The sequence below is a fragment of the Euprymna scolopes genome, chromosome 10 (genome assembly GCF_053919585.1).
Source record: "Euprymna scolopes isolate OS-2025 chromosome 10, ASM5391958v1, whole genome shotgun sequence".
Classification (NCBI taxonomy): domain Eukaryota; kingdom Metazoa; phylum Mollusca; class Cephalopoda; order Sepiida; family Sepiolidae; genus Euprymna; species Euprymna scolopes.
In genome coordinates this window covers 74,392,080-74,418,638 of record NC_136491.1, presented here as the reverse complement: position 1 = coordinate 74,418,638, position 26,559 = coordinate 74,392,080, and the positions used below count along the sequence as shown (strand labels likewise).

General features: G+C 33.2%; 1 protein-coding gene across 1 annotated transcript in view; it reads left to right on the top strand.

Annotated features, from left to right (window-relative positions):
- The window catches only part of LOC145286106 (uncharacterized), a 680,754-nt gene that overhangs the window by 294,185 nt on the left and 360,010 nt on the right, over positions 1-26,559 (top strand). The window contains exon 2 of the mRNA XM_080134797.1: positions 11,930-11,959. The gene's annotated coding sequence lies outside the window, so the exon portion shown is untranslated. The remainder of the gene's footprint in view (positions 1-11,929; positions 11,960-26,559) is intronic.

Here is a 26,559-nt window from a genome sequence, read left to right as displayed (position 1 = left end):
ATGAATTTGGAGATGTGACAAGAATGTGAGTCAAAGTTTTTCAAAAGACTGATTACACAGGATGAAACCTGGGTCTATCACTATGATCCAGAGACCAAAGCCCAGTCAATGCAGTGGACGCAAGGGTGCATCCCTCCGCTAACAAGGTCATGCTCACAGTCTTCTAGGACCAGGACGGAGTAGTGATGACAGATTTCCTGACAAAGGGTACCACAATTACAAGAGCCTATTATGCTTCACTTTTGAGGAAATTAAAGGAAGCTATCAAAATCAAGAGGTTGGGCAAGACAACGCTCCGGTCCACAACTCGCATGTTGCCAGATCAGAAGCACGGGCGTGTGGTTATAAAATTTCCCATCCTCCCTACTCTCCTGACATTGCACCCTCTGACTTTCACCTCTTTCCAGCTATGAAGTTGTTTTTGAAAGGAAAGCGTTTCCCAGATGATGCAGCCTTTATTTCTGAAGTCACGTCGTGGTTGGAGGACCAACGGGGTGTTCTACAAAAACGGTCTCCAGATCTGCATCAAACGATGGGAGAAATGCAAAACTCTTGGTGGTTTCTATGTAGAAAAAGACTTATAACTGTGCCAAGTTTTGTTGCTCTACTGCTATAGGAAGTGGGGCAGGGGCATTACTTATTGTACGCCCTTGTATATTACGTCAGCGATGGTGATTTTTTTGTAGTTCGTCAACTATGCTGATAATGATTTATATATGAAAAAATTATTGCCGTAATTATATTACTTTGTATCGATAAGTTTATAATATAACGAGTGCTAAAACTACTAAAGCATACTCTTTTTCATTTCCGTCATTTCATGTTTAAAATATTATGCCATCATGTAATTATATTACATTTAGCATTAATATTGGTCTTGCAATTTGATGAAATTACAGAGAAAAAGATAGGATTCATAGAAAATTTGTGCCAAAAATATGATATACGCCACAATCATATGGACACAGCGGTTCTCGCAAGATCATCGAAGTTAAGCAACGATGAGCCTGGCTAGTATCAGATAGGTGACCATTTAGGAATACTAGGCACTGTATATGCTCTCCGCTTATCTCGGCATTGTTCCCAGTCGTGCTGAGCTTATATATAGACTTGCAAGTGTAATTAAAACAGATCCGAGTCAGGACATAGGTGGCTAGAGATTGTGCAACTCTTGCTACAATAATTTCAGGGGCAGACACTCTCTGCTGGATATTTATAGTCTGACAAGTCTGAACGGAGCCGTTTTTCTATAACAGAAAAATCAGAAACGAAATATCTAAATATATTCGCTAACGGAAACTAATGAAATGTTGGAACACAAACTCATATATAAGACTTTTTACATTTGTCGTTCAGCGCGCTCGCATTCGTAGCTTGATATAAGGGCAGTTTTAAAATGTCCTCATGCTACTAAAAGAACTATACTTAGTGTGCGGGATAAAACAACAACCGATTTCATATGCAGAAAAATCTTTTTTCACTCCAAGCAACAAATGGTCGTTTTGAAATAAGAACATTTTCGCTCGTTTATGACTACTTGCTTTTAAAGAACAAAAATGGTTGCTCTCTTATGTGTTAATCATTTTGAGGCTACACAGATTTTCTATGAAAACATAATCTTTTCTAGCTTTAAAGCAAGGATATTTCGGCATACAACAATAATGGAATGAATATTGAATGTTATTCACACAAAATGTGTTCGTTGTTTACCAAAATCGTGGATTTGCTGGCATCACTGGCGTAAAGGTTGGAAAATATTCTTTTTCTCCTTTAATCGCTGGCGATCGTTTCGTTGTTCGAATCAAGGCCAATCCATCTTTGTCATTAAGAGAAGAATCGACTACATTAACGCACACATACACATCCAGTTGGCCTGAATTGACACGTACAATCAATGGCGGGAGCAAACGAGAGAGACCGGACCACACAGGTGATCGAATTACATATAAATCAAGCTGATTGCGAATGACTTAGCCATTTCATCATAGGCTTTGCAGTGAAACTTAACACCGATAATCTCTTTGCCGGACTCGAATTTCCACTCACTCCCCACTTATCCTCCCCACTCATCCCTTGTCTCTTTTCTCTTTCTCTGTCTCATTGTTCAATATCTTTCTTTGTTACTTTATCTCTCTTTTTTGAAATACTATGCAATTCTACTACTAATGGAATCACCTTTCAGAACTTTGTTCACGTGATTCTTGGAAAATTAATTTAAAAGCCAAGAATATTTCATTAAGAGAAAACTGCTTATAACTAATGTATGGCTACGCGTAATCGTTTACCCTTTTATATTAATACTTACCTAACTTCAGTATTCTCTATTAGTAGTTGCGTTACCAACGAATAATAAGGCTCGGTGTTTAGCAGCAGCGACACTTCACCTAAAGCCCACTATTTCTTATTGTGATAAGGGCGATTATAATATAGCATTGTCAGCGCTAGATAACTAAAGAGCTTTGGTGATAATGCATGAAGCGTTAGTATATTAATACTTACACATCTTTATTCATGAACAGCATAATCACGTGGACACACCGGTTCCCGGTAAATCACTGAAGTTAAGCAACGTTGAGGCCCGATCAGTGCTAAAACGGGTGGCTATTTGGGAACTCCAGGTATTGTATGTGCTCTCTACTTATCTCGGCTCTGTTTCCAATCGTACAGCACTTCTCTTTGGCACCGAACACAATCAGTACTCATTCAGCAGAGGGGTGATTGAGAATTGCGCATCCCTTGCTTCACAATTATGCACTTAGTTACCCTTGCAGAGAAGTATCCAATGTCTCTTGCGACTAAACAGAAGCATCGACCTTCATTAAAAATTTTGTAGGCCAGGACTTTTTCGCCCTTCTAACTGCTCTTTCTCATCCTTATCATAACGCTGCTATAATATTAGTCACACTGACAACAAGTAATAAGGTTCGGTGCTTTGCAACAGCGACACAACCATAAGATTCAAATATTGCTCACTCTGGTAAGAGCGATGTCAACGTAATTGTGTTATGACTACATAACACAAGCTACAGAACCGTAAATCAATAGAGTACAAGAAGCAATGCTGCTTGTATGGTTTTACTTTATGTGTTTCGCTTAAAATACGCTAAAATGCGACAGCTTGGACTTGCTGTTCTCAGAGTTCAGGGTAAACAGCTGCAACCCTGTAACTAAATTAACAACTGCGTCAAATGAGAAAGTATTAGGTTGGTGCAAAAATAATGTCGTTTTTTTATTACCACACAAGCAGAGAGGCTCGGATTATAAAATCAGAAGTAGACTTACTGATATAACAGAATATATACAAACATAGAATATTAATGAATGTTTCTCTTTAGAGAGCAATTAAATAATTATAATTGAACTTGGCATATTAAACTTTAATTCAAGAAGTTATATATAAAATGATTCTGTAGAAGCAACAGTAGTTTCTCTACTGTATATATATATATATATATATATATATATATATATATATATATATATATACTTTTAAAACTCAAATTACCTTGTAACGTCCGGTTTACGACTTTCGGTTGCGCATGTGCACGTAAACAAATAATCAACACGACAATAAAACGTATTGTTTTACTGTGTACATTTACACCATCCCAATTGTTTTATTTTTTTGCGTTTAAATTATCCAAATAAACAATTGTTAATACTTTCTGCATTTCTTTACATCATTCATTTCCTTATTACGTTTAACTTATTTTAAAGCAATTTTCTTACAAATAAATCTACTTTAACCCGTTGATAACCATAAGAGCATTTTACAACGGCGACTTAACAACAGTCTTCAATTTAAAAAAAAAAATTCTCCATTTTTTAATATACTTTTCTTGAACAACATCATAGATTTCCTTCCACACTACCAACATAAACAAATAACCCCGAGAATATGTATGTTTATTTGCATTACAAATAAGTAATCAACGCTACAATAAAACGTATTGTTTTACTGTGTACGTTTTCAGCACCCCACATGTTTTTATTCGCGTTTAAATTAAACGATATATCTAAATTTGAATTAAACTTTAAGTATTATTGTATCTGTTCATTTACCTATAAGTATGGCAAACCACTTATAATTCAATGGCTGTAAGTTTTTTTTATTATAAATAAACAATTATAAACAGAACGACTCATAGAAATCTATCTATATTCTTTTTTCATTTTAATATACTTTCATAGAAATGCTACTGTTATGTCACAAAAAAATATTTTCTTTACTCACAAGTGTAGCTCATACAATCATTCCATAGCTAATATAACATACTGACCCAAGGGGTCACGGGCAGTCTAGTTTGTATACATATATATATATATATATATATATATATATATATATATATATATATATGAGTTATGCCAACGTGATAGTATTGAAGCTATATACTGACACGACTATTAAAAGTATAGGATGCGCCGCCATCAGAATCCATCGTCCTTTGGACACGTCTGCCTATGCAGGAAGAATGCTGGCGGTGTATGTAGAGTATTTGAACCATGTAAGATGTTTATAATAATGGTTTCCTATGTTTGCAAGGACTTTATTTAATGAGTAAGCTACTAAATATGTGACACAGAAATAATTTTGTTGATGTGTTAGTTGCAAACGAAACCATATTGTAATAGTTCTCCTTTTAAACATAATAAAATAAGGAGAATTAATTTTGGGGTTTTAATGTATGCATATATATAATATATATACAAATTTTTATTATGTATACATACACATACGCGCGCACACACACACACACACACACGCATATACTAACAATATATATACATTAAATATATATATACATATATATATGTTGCATATATATGTGTGTGTGTGCGTGTCTGTGCGTATGTATGTGTGTGTAATATAATATAGTATCTGAGCGCCAACACAGCTGGCATTAAAATTGAAGCTTAAAAGTGTTGATTCATAAAAGACACTTATATTATTCTTTCTACTCTTTAATTTCCTCGCTTATATTTCTCTCAGCTTCATTGTATGTAGTGCAAACGTGTGTGTTTAATTTTGCTAGGGCCAACTGCTATATATATAATTTTTTTTTTTCTATAATAATTAAATACCTACAAACACTAATGTTTCATCCTTTCAGGAATCTCCAGTGCAGGGTGTCACGATTAACACGTCGACAGATTCGAACTCGGCAACACGAGCCATCTCTAGCTCGATTAGCAAAGACCGTATCCATACGGCTACCATTAACCGCGCGAAATAAGGTTGAATTTAAAAATTAAAATTTTTTAATGTTCTTTACGTCAGTCAGGCAGTGATCTAATCGTTATACGATGATCTATGCATAAGAGCTAAATATCAATTTAATATCATTGCGGCTGTATTTAAATCCTACAAAACTTATAGATTGTTTTATATATATATATATATATATATATATATATATATATATATATATATATATATGTGTGTGTGTGTGTGTGTGTGTGTGTGTGTGTGTGTGTGTGTGTGTGTGTGTGCGTGTGCGTATGTGCATTTATTAAATTCTCCTATTATAATATATAATATTATAATAAGAATATAAGTGTAATTAATATAGTTAAGGCATAAGATTATAACAGGACGAAGACCCGGTCGCAAAATAGATTCCACATTACCTTTTTTTTTCATTCGCGTTTCAGGTTCGAGCCTTCATACTTGGCTATTTTTTAATTTGTTTTTTTTTTGCGGTCGTTCGAGCACTCGCTGCTATTTTTATTGAAACAAAAGTTGTTTTGATTTATTTTTATTTATTTATTTTTGGGAAGGGGTCTTTTCCATGGACGGGCTACAAAAAGTGCTCAATATCTGGAGAATAGTTACTTCTCTTTGTATCCCTTCTGCATATATATCTGGTGGAATGGGTATCACGTTCTTCTTTTTTGAGGCGATTTCACTGATTTTATCCGTTCTTTAATTTATGAAATTGTTGTGGGGTATCGATGTTGCGAATTATGAAAATGGTTAATATCCTTAGGTGTGTTCAAACGGAACTTCATTTCAAACCGGGCAATGCCGAGTACCATGCTAGTACATATAAAATATATTTGAAAACATTAATACAGATACATATATAGGCATGTACCTATGAACATCTACATACACGGCGCAATCACGTTGACACACCGGTTCTAACCAGATCACCCAAGTTGAGTTTGGCCAGTACCAGATTGATTACCATTTGGGAAAGCTAGACGCTGTATGAACCGCGCCGAGTCGTAGAAATGTTCAGGTTGGTATCTGGGGGCGCATTAATTCACTGGGAGAAATGCACCCCCAGTTTTCGTTAATACATGCATATAGGAGAAGGAACCCCTGGTGTAAAAAACTGCGGTCTGCTGTATACTTTGTCCTAGGGCAGTCATCTGTACCGACAAAGATTAGCAGTTATACCAAAATGCGGATCGTTCTACACAAAGCCTTCACCACTATAAACCGACTTAGTTGTTGTGGCAGAAGGGCATACATCGAAATCGATGGGAGAGTCGATCATATGAACATCATTGCGGCTAATTTATTTTATTTAATTATCGGACTATTATTCTCATCTTCTAGTTGTTGTTTTTTACGACGTCTCGGCCAATTATTGCTCTGGCCGTTATCAGGTTTACCGCGACGGGATACGAATGCCGAATTCTCCAACCATATCTACAGAAATTACTGCCTTCAAATAATTAAATAAAATAAATTATAAAATTACTCATCTTCAAAATAATTCCAAATTAATGCAATAATATCATTACGGCTGTATTCAAATCCTACAAATCTTATAGGTTTTTATTTATTCCGTTTTTTTAGAACTGGTTTCTTTTATGGAAAGCAGCAATCTATTAGGTCTCATGAAGAGGGTTTCTGGTCTTACCCGACTGTTTGTTCGAAATATTTGCATGTCCAGTTTCGCGACGAATGTAAAATTTGTTTATATTAATTAAAAGTATCTTGCTCTTCTTTTATTGAGCACTCTTAATGACCTCGTTATTTTCATTAGTTATCACTATTTCTAACATGGTATATATATATATATATATATATATATATATATATATATAGAGAGAGAGAGAGAGAGAGAGAGAGAGAGGGAGAGAGAGATAAAGAGGTCGCATTTATTATTTAAGATATGTCTCATTACATATTACAGACAACTTGTGCTGTCTTTGAAAATTATCCTCTTGATACTCACTTCCTTATAGGTTTAAATTTTCTCAAGCTTCAACTGGCTGATATACCTGCCATACTCATAACACACACACACATACACGCGCGCGCACACATATATATTAGTTTGGTGCAAAAATAATGTCAGTTTTGACGTTAAACAATATATATAAACACGATATTATTTTTGCACCAACCTATTATATGTGCAAAATACCAGATAACATTCACCGTGGTATGTACATAATTTCATATTACAGTGAAATATTAAAATTCATTAGTAATACTTATTTACTTTTATATCTATCTTTTATTTTGAAATCAAACGAATTTGATTCTACTAATTATTGAGAAAACGGTAGTTTGATGTGGCTTTTCTCATATAATATATTTGGGTGAAATAAAAAGCGGTCTTTTCGTTGTATATCAGATACATTCTCCCAAAAAGAAAAAAAGTTTCTTTGTTTGGAAAAATCATTTTACTTAAAACGGTTTTGGATCATTTTCAAAACGGCGATGCGAACAGTTCTATTTGTGTCGCAAATGTTCGTGACTAAAAGTCGACATCGTTTCTGAGAGACTTAATGGCTTTCATTTTTCTGTCTTTCTGCAGTCGTGCAGCCATTGCTGGCCGCCTGGAGAATCGAGTCACTAGACCGTTTCATGTTGTTTTTCACGCAAACAAAACATCGCGTGCGACAAGCGATACATGGACGAACTAAGTAAATCCGTTTCCGGTTGAATGATGCATTTCAGATCGTATCCGTAGACGGTGAACTATTTTAACGTTTATCTGCGTATCAAATCTCAGTCTCATCGCTGGCTTTCATTCTTGTCGCTATTTCCGCCTCTTTACAAAAGATTTAACATTTCCAAAGTAAAAATAATAATCCATAATTGCGATATAAACTGTAATTATATTCGGAAACCTTCATTGCTAGTATCCAGATTTGAACTAATCAGTTATTTGTTCGTCTGACCATTTACGAAAGGTAAACAAAAATTTAAGTTCGTTGAAAACAGACAACAGTTATAGCCCATCTACTTCGAATAAGTTTTATTTGCTAAATTGCCCCTTAAATGTAGTAAATGTTGTGTTCATTTTTGCATTAAACACACTAGTTCCTATTAATCATTTATTGTGAATCAAGCAGATACTATAATATTTAGTTCGCTGCACTTGTCACAACAAGGGTACATGCAAAATTTCAGGTGGATCAACTTACTAGATTTTGAACAAAAGTGGAAATGATAGGCAGACCAAAAGCTAAATCAGACATTCACAACATTGATATGCACACAGAGTTCACAAATCTAATTTTTTACATGCGTCGCAGCGAAAGTTATGTTCTGTTTTAGATTCGTGTGTCGATGTATCTTGTAGCTTTAATCAATCGTATAGTTACAAAACGATGTTACAGAATGACACTTCATGATTCCAGGGCCACAAACCTAACCCAATAACCTGTTTGATGTAATCATAGTCTTAGTTTCTAGGCACGTCACTCAGTTTAGGTAAAGTTATATCAGCTTGTCCGTAATAATATGAATATTTGTTTGTGTACAGAGTAACTAATCGCAACAACATTTTGTCAAGATTTCGATTATGATTGAACGGTCGCTTCGGTTATCTAGGTAAGAAATCAAGATCAAATTCAGATAAACTGATTAAATGCGCTTTTGGTGGTGACTTTGCTTTCGGTTGAGATTTTTTTCAGTAATACGTCATACAATATGAAGAAGTAATATGGGACTTTGGTCTATCTTTATGTCATTTGATCATGACATCTTATGAATTCAGAGAGTCTATCTTTTTTAATTAGAATTCTTTCCAGATAAACATCGGGTACTAACGGAAGTAAACACGAGAAGGTTGCCAACATTCTAATAAAAATGATTTTTGAGAAACGAATTGGATTCGAACTTGAAACACCTAGGTTGTTAATCCGTGTCGTTAATCACTTTCCATGACGTCTAAATGAGAATATGTAGTACATTGATTATATTCATGTCATTCGTATTATTTGGATACAATATTATTGTTAGTAGCATTCAGCGTAAAAATTGAATTACAGTAATTTTCAATTAAGAAAGAAAATCTTTCCCATCATAATTTGTAATTTTATTTACGTTGCTTTAAATTTAGATCATTTAATTTCCTATGTATTCATCAAATCTAATATTCATATCCTTGTCACTGTGGTCATGATTGTGTGGATGATGTGATTAGTTGGAACCGGGATTTAATGGTAGAAATAATCTTGCCGTATTGCTGCCATAAACGCTCGTCATTGCTTGCGGTAGACTGATGTGAAAAAAGTGCCGGCCGAAACAAAAGTATTAATGCGTGTCGACTATGTGTAACTAGACTGCTTTGTCATCCATAAAAAAAACGAATCAACTACAAGGTTTCAGATGAGTTTCAGCACACTAAAGACTATGATGATAGCGCGATAAATATCAATAGTGAAATCCTTTTTTTCTGGAATGACTAGAACTGTAATCCTTGTAGACACGTTTCTTCTATTTACAGAAACACAGTTCGCAATTTTTTCTTATTCCTTAAGATGTTGTTCTGTGATTAAACATCCAAAACTTGGTTTTCTTGCACCTAAAAAGTATCCAGCTGAATTATCGAGATACATAAAATTTTATTCAGCAACTTCAAATCAGCAAATTCGAAATGAATTAAACTTCTTCAAATAATTATTGTAACATCAAAAGTTTAGTTGTTTATCGAATATTAAATAATTCCGACGCATCGAAATAGAAATTTTTAATCATTCCATTTTTCAAGTGTCCATTTGTTAACTTTACACGACTTACTTCATATTGAACTTCTCATCCTAAATCTCTGCCCTATGACGTTATATGATTCATACTTCTCACTTCCGGTTTCACACGGTTTTGCAAATCCTATCTTATCGCGCCAGACATATCCTTTCCTTCGAGGCCTTTGGAAGATGGTGTGTGCACTTACATGAAAAAATCATTAGGGCATAATATACTATAGCAGACATAAATATACAACTAGTTTGGATTCTAAATGACTTTAGCCATTCACTGTTACAAAAATGTTAGTTCATCATAAAACTGAACATGACTTTTTCTACAAGTTTCAAAATAAGTTATAGGAAGTTAGTCTACGTCTAACAGATGACGAATATTCTATTACTAATGCATAACTTCTTGTGGATAATAAAAACAAAATTAAACTGAAATGTTCCATTCGTAAAAGTAGAATAATTTCTTCATTGAAAGGTGACACACGAAAGGTCGACACAATCTTCTAACCGGATACAGAAACTTTGCATACACAAGTGTTTTATTATCTTGAGAAAAATTTACTTCGAAATTTACTTGTGAGGCAACAAATTGATAATGTACAAAACAGATAACGTTTATGAATCTTAAAAGAAAGTTGTCATTTTGGTTATAAGCAACGTTTAATGACTATGCTAATACTACATTAATGGTTCCTGTCTGCAGTCAGTAAAATTTAATTATATACTAAGGCCATTTAAATAGGTGGTTTAGTTCAAAGTGCAGCGTTTTAGTTGCTTAGGTGTTTCCGTATTTAAAACGTACTTTAAAACGTACTTTTCGTTGTGGAATAGCAAGTAAACAAGGACTTGAAAATCTATTTAGGGATGGTCCATTATAATCCTCTCGCAGAAGTAACATCGATAGTTTCTCTCTACTGTGTTGTTATTTAAATGGAAAATTGTAATATATTCGCAGCACGTACTGGTCTTATTATAACAATATTATATTCGAATGGTTGGTATCGCTATTATTGTAATTCTCTGTTCCTTTAACTGGCTAGATTCTTTTTATATGTTATAAAATATTAAACAACGTTTATTTTGAAAAAAAAAATGTTTTTAATTCGTTTGCATTTTGTTTGTGTGTCTATTAACATCTACCATGTCTACGTATATCTCCTTATATGAATTTAGTATCTGTAGATGTTTAAATTAGATTTCATATTTATATTGGTATTCGCTTTTTTTTCAGTCACGACAACATTCGAACATATGTTAACTAAATCACACTTCTAATATTCTAACGCTACAAATATTCGTGTAAATAATTAATTATTCGGCAAAATTGTAATGAGCAGTAACTCTGAGTGACGTGATTCTGTATCGTTACTCGGGAACCAACACGCTGTGGGTTCAGTCGCAAAGGACACAAATATTTGAAATAGGAAAGTACTACAACGTTTTGTAAAAATTACGTTTATTTACTCATTCTCCTGTTACTGCTGTGACCGCCTTCACGCCATCGTCTTTTCGAAAGTTCTCTTGAATGCCATCCACACCTCTAACGCGATCTTGAACGATCACTTTGTGTCCAGCGTTATCGCCTTTTTAAAGTCAATATTTTCAATACCGCTGACTTCATTTCGTATGAAGTCCGAATAGCCTGCGTCTAATCATGCTGCATATTGTTGCCCTAATTCTTTTGGTAACAAACGAGTTTTTATCCTGGTATTTTCTTAGCTATAATAACAAAAATAAATGATTATTTATGAATAAATGAAAGTGTATAAACTGTAACAAAAAATATTTAAATATGATGGGACCTTAAAGATTTATGGTATAAACTGAACTATAATCGTTGTCTTTATACTTGTCAAACGTATATTTGTTATATCGTTTCTCTAGATTTAAATCTTAATAATTTTTCTCTTATTTGCTATTATACAGTAACATCTACTGACACAGAATTGAACTTGGTTTTCTTTTTCTTTCACAGAATGAAATAATACGTTGCAGATTAAACAAGGTAAGATGATTCTCTGTCTTTAAAATAATGCACTTTTCAATGTAAAGCATAATATTCATTTTACGGTATATAATAAGAAAAATATATAAATCCATAATGTTTCAAAGTTTAAACGGGATACTTTCCCTATGTATATGCTCAGTATTTATGACGTATATAAAAGATGAACCAACGAATATATTAAAGACAACTTACACGTGAGAGTAACCCATAACTGCACCCCGTTACCTTTGCTATTGTATTGTCTGTAGTTGCTGCATATAGGCTGGAGCATCGCAGATAGACTCTCCCTCTTAGACTTTATAGTTAAAATGATTTCTGGATAATTGTCTGTTCATCGACCTATGAACCAAGTTATTTCCTTATTGTGAGTTTACGTTTATTTTCTCTCTGTTTTAATTTTCTTATCACTTTGTCTTTCCTGGAAATGGGACGTTCTACGGGATGCCAAACATTCTCCCATTCGTTTAGTTACTCCAACCGATAGATCTTTTGAAGATTCTAACCGTCCCTTTATGTGCCATTGTCTGTATTTATTATGTATGTGTATGTGCGTTAAAAAGAAAGTTTAACGCCAACACTATCTTGTAGATTGTAAGAATATGATTCGAAAAGCGTATATAAAACTGTTTATCGTATATTTATTATTTGATTATGTGAATGATGTCAATTAAGTTGAAGTCACAAAATGGTTAAATAAATTGGATTATTACACAGTCATTTTTCTCTCCTGAGTAATATAATTCAAATTGGTTTAGGACCGTCTGCTTCAGGAGAAATTAACCTATGACATCTACAAGAAAAGTAATTACATACAATAGAAAAGAAAATATATGACTCTTAGAACAACGTCTTATAAAATATCGCTAGTTTTTCTGTTTCTTCGGCGGCAATGTTTTCCTTATTGCAAATGTAGATAATTCTCTTCTGACTACGTTTAAAATATATTTCCAATTTATTTAAATCTTTTCCTGATTTTCCTCAACGACATTTTTTGGATACATCATAAAAAGGGCGTGAGAATATTAAACTATCTCGCAGTAGAGGTCCCATTTTTCAGCTCATAATAATCGGCAGTATATTTAGAAGTATTTTTTTTGTTACTTGACCGCTATTTATCCCCAGAAGTAAGTATAAATTAAATGTAATTACACATTATTTGTAAAAAATGATTAAATGTGAAGATAATATAGCAAGTTTGGCGAGGGTTGATTTAAGAAATTGAAATATTCATATTCTTTTTAATGTAACAGAGCGCGGACGTTCCTATGGTTAATATATCCAAATTCCTAACCGTGCCAAAATGACGTCATGGTAAGAAAAAAAGGCTATAAACACAACGCGTGCACAGACCGACGATGACGATCAAGATCACGATCACGATAGAGGAACACAATAACGTTAGTGACGTGGGTGAAGTCACCCGTGGAATGAGAATGAGGAATAAATGACTTTTCTTCAAACCCAAAACAGCGAGCTGAGTTTCTTTTCTATTCCATGCCTTTGCCTCCATTGCGACGGAGTTTACAACGTGTTGGGCCCTGCGTCTTTTCCTGTTAGCACTATATAAACGTATACAACCTTACATAAAACAATGCCCATTTTAGTAACTTGCATCGAAATAATAATTTAATTAGGTGAGTTAATTCGTTTAAAGATTAGTGTTGATTTTATTAATAATTGTATTATTGTTGAATTTTTTCATAAAATTTAACCATATATTATTAAAAGAAAAGCATTTGACAACGAAAGGAAGCTAAAATACACTTTTAAAATATTTTTCTTTTTTTTTCTCCTAAGCTTTGTATCAATACTTAAAAACATAAATTTGGCAAAAGGAGGTTAGTAGTGGGTGGAACAGAAAAAAGAATATCGAGACGTCTTTCGGTCGACACTTTTCAAAATGAACGTCGCCAACGGGGAGAGCAACTTTGTTTAAAAAGGTGGTAAAATACCACAAATTACTAGCAAGGGTAGAAGAAATAGTATTGGGGAAAGGAGAAAGGGAAACAATCTCATGGAACAGCCATATGCCAAATTATGGGTATGTTCTTTCTATTTACATAGAGACGATTAGTGCAAATTAATACGTGCCGCCTGGGGAATTTTTCAGTGAATTTTTTAGAGTTCTCTATGTAAGATAGAGAAAGTTTCATCTGTTTATCTTCAAGTGCAAATCTCACACTGCAATAAATGTCTTACATGCCCGGATGTTGGTCATGCCCGGATGTTGATCATTTTTGTTTGTCTACGCATCTAAGAAGAAGAATACATGACAAACATGTCATCCCCTTAACGGAAGTAGCAGATCACTTGTGGAAACTAATCAAAAAGCAATTGCTCCTTAAACTCAAGAAAAACACTGGCCAATAATGGACCCGGAAGACTTCCCATTGCTAACACATCAACTTAACGATACATGTTACAGTCAAAATATACAGAAACTGAGGGGTTGTTAGTACAATTAAACTTACTTCACCCTGCATTTACGATTACTATGGAGGGTGCGGTTAACGGCTCATTACCATTCTTAGATGTTCTTGTCGAAAGATCAGTTATGAGTTTTATTACCAGCATATATAGGAAACATACCTGTACAGGCCAGTACATTAGCCGGGTTCCCTTCTCTCTTAAAATCAGAAAAATAAATCTGATTAAAACCTTAGTGCATCGGACACTGTTGATCTGCTCTAGTACTAAACTACATGCGGAATTCCAAAGCATAACTTAGATACTTTTGGGCAATTGTTATCTTTTACACACAATTAGAAAAAATGTGTAAGGGATAAACTCCTGCCGTTTAAAAGTGGAACTTTGTTGGACTCTTAGAAATATCACATATATGCTAAAATCCCGTGGATTGGTGTCAAAAGCCAAGAGTTTTCACATAAAACTTCTACAGCCATTTCACGTCGTTATTTTGAAACTAAGGTTCGAACGGTGTTTTCGATGGAACATGCTTTCTTCTCCTTTCGAAAGGATAGTATCCCTACCACTCAATACAAAATGGTGGTTTATCCTTTTGACGGTCAGTGCGAGGCTGACTACGTGGCCATACCATTCAGCATTTGGAGATTAACATTTCCCAACATACTCCCCTTCGATACGAAGGCACAAAAATGGTTAACATCCGGGCGTGTACAGGCTCATAAGTCAGCCATTGGTAAACATTTATTAGAGTGCAAGGTCTTCACCGGCGGATAGACGGATGAAACTTTCTTACACAGAGCATGCTCGCAATTCTTGAGATGGTACGTATTAATTGCGCCAACCGTCTCTGTGTAAACAGAAAGAACATACCCATAATTTGGAACATGGGTGTTCGATGAGATTGTTTCATTTTCTCCTTTCATTGAGACTTTTTGTTTGCATATCCTCGCAAGTAATTTATGGTATTTTGACCACATTTTTTAACGATGTTGCGACGTTCATTTTGAAGAGTCGATCCAAAGACGTATCGATATTCTTTTTCCTACCCCAACCCTCATTTACCCCCATTTTGTCTAAGTAACGTTGTTAAACATAAAATTAGAGCTAAGAGGAGGGAAAAAAGAAGAAAAATATTTTAAAGTTGTATTTTTAATTTCCCTTCTTTAATAATATATAGTTAAAGTATAAAAAAAAACTAAATAGTTTATAAGCATGGCACTGTGTTCAGTGTTATTTAAATGTTGCCTATAATTATATACTGTTTTGTATGCATTTATTTTTAAAGAAATCGAAATGATTTTTTACACTGAGTTTTACAAAGGTCGAAAGGTGTCGTTAAAAATGTAGCATGATTATTGTTTATATCTCTTTGTCATCTAAAGCTGAACCTTTATATGTAGTTCAGTGTTGGTATTCTCCCTCATTGTTGATACCACATACAGTTCTAGCGTCACAAACGCTACTAGCGCAAAAGAGAACTTACGCGCATTGAGTAAGACATGCACTCACATAATCGTCCGGCTTACACAAGACCGACCGCTTAGCTTTCTTAATTTAAAAGCAAAATTAACTCCCTTTACTTTAGTTCGTAATCAATCGAGTTGTATTAAATCAAGGTGTTTATAAAAGACTTTGAATGTAAAAAATGCTTCATCCTTATAAATTAATCATCTATCTGCTTATTTAGGTTTTATTGTATTCAATTGCTTTCATAACTAAATTACAATTACAATATTTTATGTCGCTACACGAGGGAGAGAGCGTAAGAAAAAGTGTATATATATATACATATATATATATATATATATATTTGTTTTCACATGTGACGCCACTGTCCTTAACAAAATCGTCCACGGAATTCTGAATATCAATGCTGAATCGACATGCCACGCCACGAACAAATATTATTGAATCGCCACACACGTTCCCAAGCAGAACCGAACAATCTCGCCGAATCAACACGCCACAACACGAAAATTCAATAACGCGAGACACGTTATTAAAGAAGTGTATTTCAAAACCCGCCAATCACTTACCGGCTTGTTCATTTCATAGCCGTTGGGCGAAACCAAATTATCACTTTGGGTGTAGTTCATTAGTGGACTTGATTAGTAATCGAAAGGTCTCCGGTTCGCTTTTCACCGCAAGTAGGCCCGACTCATACGCATGTGCGCTTTTGCCCATGCTCGGTACACTTTATTTACCTATATATTTATAAAAGTGAATGTGTCTGTGTGTCTCTGTGTGTGTCTGTTTGTCTGTCTGTGTACATTTCCCTACGCAATAACTCTGTCAATTTTCAGTCTACAGAATCGAAATTTGATATACAAGATACTGAGATTTCATCTTTGTTATCCGTTTTAAGCCAGAAATTTGGCTGTTAAGGGGGCAAAGCTCAACAATTTGACATTTGATAACTCTACCGATCTCCTCCGCCAATTTTGTGTATAAACACTTGAAATTTTAGCTATAGGGTCCTTGGATCTAACTTAATAACTTGATTTGAGCCGAAAAAATAAATGTTAAGCGTTCATAATAGGGGTCGAATTAAAAAAGAAATTGACCTCTGGGGTCTCTACCAAATTACTCAGACAATTTCTGGTCTAAACATTTGAAATTTTACATAAACGGTATTCAAAGGCAAGCTTTTTAATCGGTTTGGGTCGAAAATTTGAGCTATCAATATATAAATGTCTATATGTTTGTGTGTCTGCGTAAAACTTTCGACAGAGGCGACGGATTTTCACAAGATCAGAATCGTTTTGAAGCTCAACCCTTCAGACGACAAATACCGAAAAACTGGCTAAAAACATTAATTTCTTCACCCTCAACTGGGCATTCTTCAACAGTGAGGGCTCGCTTTTTTCGCCGATATTTTCGAAAGTCATCCCGTCTTTCGATTGTCTAGCCTTAATTTAAACCTACTTCACTTCCAATTTGGAGTTGTCATAACAGCAAAGACGTCAAGTTGTTCTCCCGTTCTTTTCCTCTTTCACAGTACGGGTTCGAGCCTGCCTTACTTTTACCACTTTTTTTTTTTGCTCAACACACACCTCCAAACACCCGGGCAACGCCGGGTTGAAATGCTAGTATAGCTATAAAAGTGAAATTGTCTGCGTGTGTATCTGTGTACATTTCCCTACCAAATAACTCTGTCAATTTTTTGTGTGCAGACTCGAAAATTGGCATAAGGGCTATTGAGATTTAGGAAAATCTTTTTAATCAGGTTTCGCCCAGAAATTTTGCTGTCAAGAGGTTAAAGTTCAACGATTTGATCTTTGAGAACTCTACTAAACTCCTCTGCCAATTTTGGGGTTTAAGCACTTGAAATGTAAGATATAGGTTACTTGGATATGGATCTTACTCTATAATTTTGTTTAAGCCCAAAACAGTAAATGTTAAAGGGTCAAAATTGGAGTCAAACTTTTAATAATATTTGACGTCTGCGGTCTCTACCTACTTTTCTCTATGGTAGTTAAGGAAACCTTCTGTATAGAAATATATATAATAATATATACATATGCACATAAAATAATAAACAGTACATAGGGCCCGAGCAAAGCCAGGCGGAACTACTAGTTAATTAGAATTATAGAAAAATGCAATTCATTATAGCAAATGCTTTGCTTTACTCGGTCAATGAAAACAAAATTATAAGGTGGTTATCACTTTTTAATTCCTAATATGTAATGTAAGTTTGGTTTTAATTTTCGTAAAATGGGTACATTATTATTGTAAATTTAAATAATCAGCTTAATATTTTAGTAGGTAAAAATACTTATGCCGCCATTAAGGATCGAGATCACAAGACATGTCTAATTGTAATGGCATCGTTGTTAACATTTCTCTCTCATTACAACACCAAATAGAGTGCATAACAAAGAATAATATCCAATTATTTTAAATCATATTTTTAGCTATGTCACAGTTAAAAGCTGATTGATTATATCTTATAAATAGCTAAATATCTCATTATCAAAACATGCTTTTTAAAAGAAAACCGCTAAAAACAAGCCTATGAACACGCTTGATTATGATTTGCCAATCGTATATATATATATATATATATATATATATATATGCCCGCTCACTCATGTTTTCTATCATTCACACTGAGGAAGATCGAAGGATCGATCGAAAAATATGTGCTTTTGAAGGAAACATATTTGTTTTTTTCAAGGGACTTTTTGTATTCCTACACGTCAACACACAGGAAATAAATACAGAAAAGATATAAACATCCATATATTTTCGTATTGGATTTTAAATTCATATATATATATATATATATATATATATATATATATATATATATATATATATATAGTAAGTAGTAAAATATATATGGCGATTATATTTTATAACTTACTAACTAGCTCTACCTATGTATTGAGCACTTTTGAAGAAAATACTTAAAGTTTTCGCATAAATTTATACTTTCGTATATTAATTTTATGTAAGTAAATGAAGTAGTTATATATATATATATATATATATATATATATATATTAAGAAAAATAGAATACGCACACATATTTGTCCTCCCCCACATGGGTAGGATTAAAAAACTGTCTTTTTCGCACGATCTATGACTTTTTCTTTTCTTACATTTTTATTTCAATTATCCTGAAGATGTCCTCTGAAATAAGGACGAAACGTTGATTTTTTAATAATTTCATTCGGTTTTTCTATTTTTCTTAAAACATAACGTCAACCACCGCTGGTATTTTTTCATTCCTTATATATATATATATATATATATATATATATATATATATATATATATATATATATATATATATATATATATATATATACAGTGATGATCATATTTATTGGCACGGTAAAATAAAAGTTAAATTTTGTCTAATAAATTCTAAAAAAGGGATTAAATTAAAGAAAATAACAAAGTATATTATGTATTTTTAACTGGCCTTTCCGATGCAGCAATCGGATTTTAGAAAAAATAAATAACAAAGGAACAACAAACATAATTGCAAAAAACCCTTGTTCAAAATTATTGGCACGATTTATTTAATAATCAATTGTATAGCCTTTGGCCTTGATTAACTTCCTCAGTCGCTTTTCATAGTTTACAACCAAGTTGTTGCACTCTTCAGTAGTAATTTTAGCCCACTCTTCCTGACAATAATCCTCCAATTGAATAAGATTCTTAGGCTTCCTTTGCATTACCCTCAATTTTAATGTTCTCCATAAATTTTCAATTGGATTAAGGTCTGGGCTTTGTGATGGCCACTCCAAAACATTAATATGATTGTCCTCAAGCTATTTCTTAGTCAGTTTAGCCGAATGCTTTGGGTCATTATCTTGCATGAACCACCAACGACGACCAAGTGAGAGCTCTTTAGCAGAGTCTTTCAGGTTTTCATCCAATATTTTAACATAATCTTCCTTTTTTATGCTACCTGTGACCTTAACAAGTCGCCCTGGTCCAGAGGCAGCAAAGGATCCCCAAAACATCAAACTGCCTCCACCGTGCTTCACTGTGGGTATGGTGTTCTTAGGCAGGAAAGCTTCGCCAGATTTTCTGTAAATATAAGACACTTTATTATGGCCAAATAACTCTATTTTCGTTTCGTCAGTCCATAGAACACGTTTCCAGAATGCAACATCTTTATCAATATGGCGTTTTGCAAAGGCTAGCCTTGCTTTCAGGTGCATAGGCTTCAATAAGGGAGTCTTTCTCGGACGACATGCTTTTAAACCAGCTCTCTTCAAAACTCTACCAACTGTATGTCGAGATACATTCACTCCAGAGGTGCTCTGTTCATCAACAATCTCCCCAACAGAGATCCTTTGGTTTTGTTTTACTTGTCGAATAATTTTCCGTTCATCTCTTGGGGAAAGAATCCTTTTTCTCCCTCTACCCTCTAAACTCATAACGTGGCCTTGCGATTTGAACTTGTTTATTATGGCTCTAACAGTGGATTTGGGAAGGTTTAGCTTCTTTGAAATCTTATCATAGCCCTCCCCATTGGTATGGCATGCTACAACAAGCTTCCTGACGTCTTCGCTGTGTTCCTTAGTTTTAACCATGGCGATTGAAAATTATAATTTAGTCACTTATAATAGTTTAAATAAATCGCTATCTAAAAATTATCTGAAAAAAATTATTCACTGAATTAGCGTTAAACAGGCATAATATGGCTATAAAAAAGTTCAGAAAGCACGTAAACCGGAAATTGATTGATATTATACTGATACTAAAAGAAAAACAAAGCCGTGCCAATAATTTTGAACAAGGGTTTTTTGCAATTATGTTTGTTGTTCCTTTGTTATTTATTTTTTCTAAAATCCGATTGCTGCATCGGAAAGGCCAGTTAAAAATACATAATATACTTTGTTATTTTCTTTAATTTAATCCCCTTTTTAGAATTTATTAGACAAAATTTAATTTTTATTTTACCGTGCAAATAAATATAATCATCACTGTATATATATATATATATATATATATATATATATATATATATATATATATATATATATATATGAAAAAGCGTCTGTTATTGAATTCGCACCGTCCGAGGGTAGGTAAAATTATTTACAATATGTATTGTATATTACCCGTCCTCGCAAAAGGTAAAATTATTTCATATACATGCTGTAAATTACCTATCCTACGTAAGGTACAATTATTTTATACATGTAATACCCATCCTAGGGTAGGTAAAATATTCTTTTGTTCGAAATAGCAAATGATACATAGACATTAAAAATTCCTTTATCTTAAGATTAACAAATATATTCAAAATCAATTTCAATTTTCTCATTGTTTATACGGTACCGAACAACTCCTGGTAGCCCTGCTAGTATTCTATAAATAGCTAAATATCTCATTATCAAAATATGCTTCTTAATCGAAACCACTTAAAAGAAGCTAATAAACACAATTATGATTTGCTAACCACACATACATATATATAAAAGCGTCTGTTACTGAATTTGCACTGAATTTGCGTAATGTATGAGAGTATAATTAGATGAGAGTGAAAATAAAACTCTTCCGCCTTCATTTGTTCGTGACTAAAACGAAATAAATACTGATCAGGATGAAATATTATAATACTAAAAATATTTTATTTTTATAAACACAGTCCGCTATTTATTTTATAATACTGATATAAGAAATGTAATTATAAAAAATATAGTAAAACCTTTTTATTTTATGTGTGATGTCCTTCTATCAAATCCCAATATCTTTTCATTATCTAATTAGATATATATTAGAATCAAATAAAAAATAATTAGTATGGAGTAGTCCTTCCAAGAAATACATGCTGTGTATATTAGCGCACGTTTTTATTCGTTCCATTAAATCCAAAAACAGAAATCGCAACTGCACAATTTTATTTATTAATATGGCAAACGAGCATTGTACCCGTGAGAGATCGTCACTTAAATGACATAATCAAAGTATAAACATTTATACCATAAAAAAATAAGAACGTGACACAAGGCGAAATGTCGGAATTGACATTTTGCCCTTTTTTGTTATTGTTGCGTCATATTTGTTGAAGGCACTCAGAATGATTTCCACCAGGGAAAGGAAGGCTGTGTGGTCCATTACGAAAATGAACAGCATTGTGGAACATTGCAATATATGTGTGTGCGTTTTTCCCTCGATTTGTATCCACTAAAACGGCGATGTAATTTCTGAGGGAGATTGTTCGATTTAGATAGTTTTGCTCAAGTTTGGCATAAAATAACTATTTCGGGGAATTTGTAATGTTTAGAAAAAAAGTGTTTGAAACTGTAAGAAATAGAACATTGGACTAGAAGTTCAAATTAAAAGTTATCGCTACGTATGCAGTAATTCATATGATGAATAGGAAGTTCGCAGTGATACGTAACAAAGAAAAAAGGAGTGTTCTAGTGTTCGCCGAACTGACTGGAGTTTTATATTTGTCTGCCTTTCTACTGTTTGTAAAAATAAGGTTATGTTAGAAAATTCCCGCATTAGTTTAAAATATCGTGAATAGAGAATTGCACTAGACGTTTCGTGTACGATTAAACATACGAGTACACGAAGTTGAATTATAGGTGTAAGTCTGGAATAACACGTACGTAAGAGAGGATATTTTTTTATTTGGAAGATGAGCTGATTATGTTCATTTTCGAGTTTTCAAAGAGCCATCTTTGTCAATTTCGACATAGGAAATTCAATAATATAAAAAAAAAGCTTGTAGCGCTGCAAGAAAATGAAGAAATCAAATATCAAGGAATACAAACCATGTAGTAGCTCTGTTGTTGGAGATTTTATTTCATCTTTTATCTTGTGCATATTTGAAGCTACCAGATTAGGGAATTTCACTTGCATTTAAATATTTAGTCTATATGAATTCTGTCTGATAATCCTACCAATCAATTGGACGTATTGTTAGGATTGAAGAACTACAGATACAAATTCTCTAGCATTAGAATATTCATATTTCGTCCTACAACGACAATGTTTACTTATTTATAACTAATTACCAAGACCTGTGTGCCGGCGTTGCCCAATTAACATCTGACAGGAAGCCAGAACAGCTACGGTGACCCCCTCTCTTCTCCTAAAACAACTAGTACATATTTAGTGCATTATTTAATGTGATTAGCATAAATTACTGACTATGGATAAACAATTTAAAAAATAACGACACTGAGAAATGGCACCGGAAGCCACTGTTTGCTCAAGTTGATTTTTGAATTATTAGGTGCCTTCTTTGTTAAGAGAGGGGGGCAATAATTAATAACGTTATTATTTCAGCACTTCCCGTAATCTGCATAAGTACGCATATGTTAATTGTGTAAAGTCTGAAAAGAATCCGGTATTTTTACTGATTCTATTCATGGAAATCAATCTCGTTATAAATTTTTTGTAAAAGCATATGTTCTTTAAAGAAACTAATAATCACATTATATGGAAATATTTTTATAAATCCCTGATTACGTAACGTTAATGAACGTGAAAACCCGCGCAAGCTAGTGATGTCATTAAGCAATCTGTAAACCATACTTATAACAGGTATTCATATACGTAGTATACTTTTAGCAGTTTTACTATTTTGTTCTAATGTTAAGAGGTAATAGTGAAAGGAATATTAGAAGCTTTAAATTGTTGGATCGAAATGTTTATTTCTGAAAACACTTTAGTCAATCAATAGCGTTGCCCTTTAGTTGTGTATAAGAAATTGTAAAGAAACGAAGATTCAGAAAGAAAAAGAAAAAGAGAGGAAAACGTGTATGAATATAACATAGAAGACGAAAAAGAAGATTAAAAAGAAGACAAGGAAGAAGTAAATGAATTAAAATAAGAAAAAGAAATAATTAAAATAACTAATAATAATTACAAAATTAAGAAAAAGTATAGAAAAAGAAGAATACAAAGTAGAAGATGAAGAAGACGAAAGAAATGGTGGAAAGAAGAAGACTTATGAAAAGAAGATGAAGGAGGGAACGCACAAAAAGAAGAAAACGCTGATGAAGATGAATAAGTGTACGATGTAAAAGAAGAAGAAAAAGACAATGACAAGAAGAAAAAGAAGAAGAAGCAGAAGAAGAAGAAAATGATGATGAAGAATATGACGAATAAAACATCGAAGAAGAAGTAGAAGACTATGTAGAAGAAAAAATCGAAAACAAAGAAGAATTAGAAGAAAATGAAGCAAATCAAGATGAAAAGACAAACAAGAATAATTTAATGTCGAATACGCAAAAGATGCCGAAGAAGACGAAGAGGGTGTAAAAGAATGGAGATGAAGACACCAAAAATGAATGAGCTGAGGTGAAATAATTATAAGAGGAAGGCAAAGAAAGAAAGAAAGAAGAAGAAGAAGAAGAAGAAAAAAAGAAGAAGACAGGGGAAAAAAACGCAAAAAAGAAGACATTATAGAAGTCAATAACTTCTTGAAATATAAGTAAAAATGAAAAAGTAAGAAAAAGAAGAAGAAGAACTGGCTTACGACCAGTTATAAACAACATGTGTGTTTGTCTGCTCGCAATAACGAAGAAATAGTAATGAGCCATGTGGATTGTGATGTTTTTGCGTGTTCGAAAAATAGTATTCTCTTAATCGAAATAGACTGATTCTAACGCTAAGTGCGATTCCGTAATTCTACTGAATTTGGTATTAAAACAAGCAGTTCGTATTCAGAAATGCTATACCAATGTAATATATCTGAGACTAATACATTTAGTAAGTGGAATAAGTATTAATGTTAAGAAAAGAATTATTTAAAGATTTGTATGAGGATAAACATTAAATATTTTGTAATACAATTGTGAAATTAAAGTGTTGGGAGAGCAAGTCAACAAACGGAAAATAAAACTGTTTTTAATGAAAGATTAGGAAATGTGCGAGTTTTTGTACGAAAACGCGCTGCCGTATGAGTTTGAAATGTTTAAGTGCGGAAGTTTCGCATATAAATTGAATCATTGAATTCCTATAATGTCGGAAGTTTCGGGAGAAACCCGTTATCTTATTATAGTAGAGATTGAACTGAAACTTTGTCATCATTGTATAGCGAAGATCGTGTAACTACATTACGATAATGGTTATTAGAATATAAATACATTGATGTATATATATATATATATACATCAATGTGTGTGTGTGTGTATTTATACATACACACATATATACATATATGTATGGGTTTTATATATATGCAATGAAGTCAGAAAAAAAGAATAAAATGGCAAATGACAAGATACTGTTAAACTATGACCTTTAAAATCATTTTTCTCTTTTCTGTCGCTAGCAGAAAAGCCCGTCTTACCTTCTACATTTACGACTTTTCTTCTGCAATAAAATTCAAGACGCCGGCATAAAATCTCATGAAATATATCATATGAATTGTTCTGGTCTTTTTGCATTGTTGTGTTCTGTGCAATAATCTATATTCATCCATATTCCCTTCCATCTATTGCATGAAGGGGAAATAAATATTATGTTAATATACGTCCTATTCGATTTGATGGCTGCAAATTCTGGTTCTGACTTCAATAATTAGAGATTTTCTTTTCAAATAATACGTATTGTCCTAGGAATATGTATTGATACCATGCCAATTTTAATAAAATCTCTGTGACTTTACTTCTCGATTTTCTCATACGTTTTGCAGAAAAAAATTAAAATAAATATACCAACAACAACAAAAACGACAATATTAACAATAATAATAATTTTAATAATAATAATAATAATAATAATAATAATAAGAAGAAGAAGAAGAAGAAGAGTGACCACAGCAAAGGAAACTGAAGACAGAGGAAAAGATGAAGTTTAAGACGCGGGAAGAAAAATGAGAAAAGGAACAGCTATATCGACGATTCAAAACATTGTGGAAGATAGGAATAGCGAAATTACTTGAAAATGGGTACCAATAGAAGAGCTAAACAGGGAAGCTGAATCTCTAATAAGAGCCGCACAAGATAACGCGATTAGAACCAACCAAATCAAAGCGAGGATCGACAAACCACAAGAAAACAGCAAATGCAGACTGTAGACAAAGAGACGAAATAATAAAATACATTAGTGCATGCTCCAAACTAGTCCTAAAAGAATATAATATATATGATCAAGTGGGGAAAGTAATTATGCAGAGAATTAGTACAAGTACACCGAGACAAATAGTATAAGCAAAAACAGGAAGCAGTATTGAAAATGAGTCACGAAATCATATGTGACGTCGACATACAAATTGATAAACCCATCTAAGCAAGAAGACTGGATATTATAATAGTTAAGAAGGAAAATCTTACTAGATTGTAGAGTTTGCCGTTAGCAGAGTGAAAATCAAGAAAACGGAGAAGTGGAGCGAATACACGGACTGGCCAGAGAGCTCAAAGGGAGCTGGAAGATAAAAAAAAGTCAGGATAACACAACTAATAGTAGGAGCGCTAGGAACAATACCAGAAAAAAATTTGGAAAAAGAATGCGAGAGATTGGAATTAGAAGGATGGCTGAGAAGATATAATGGATATAAATAATAAAAACAGCTGAAATATTAAGAAGAATTGTGAATGCGGAGTCAAACAGATATGAGCTACAGACACAAACTGAAATACAGAAACTGCTACCGATTTTTAATACAAAGAAACATAACATGGAATCATGAAAACTGAAATGGAGACGCCTTGATATTATTGTATCTCTTCTGTTAAAA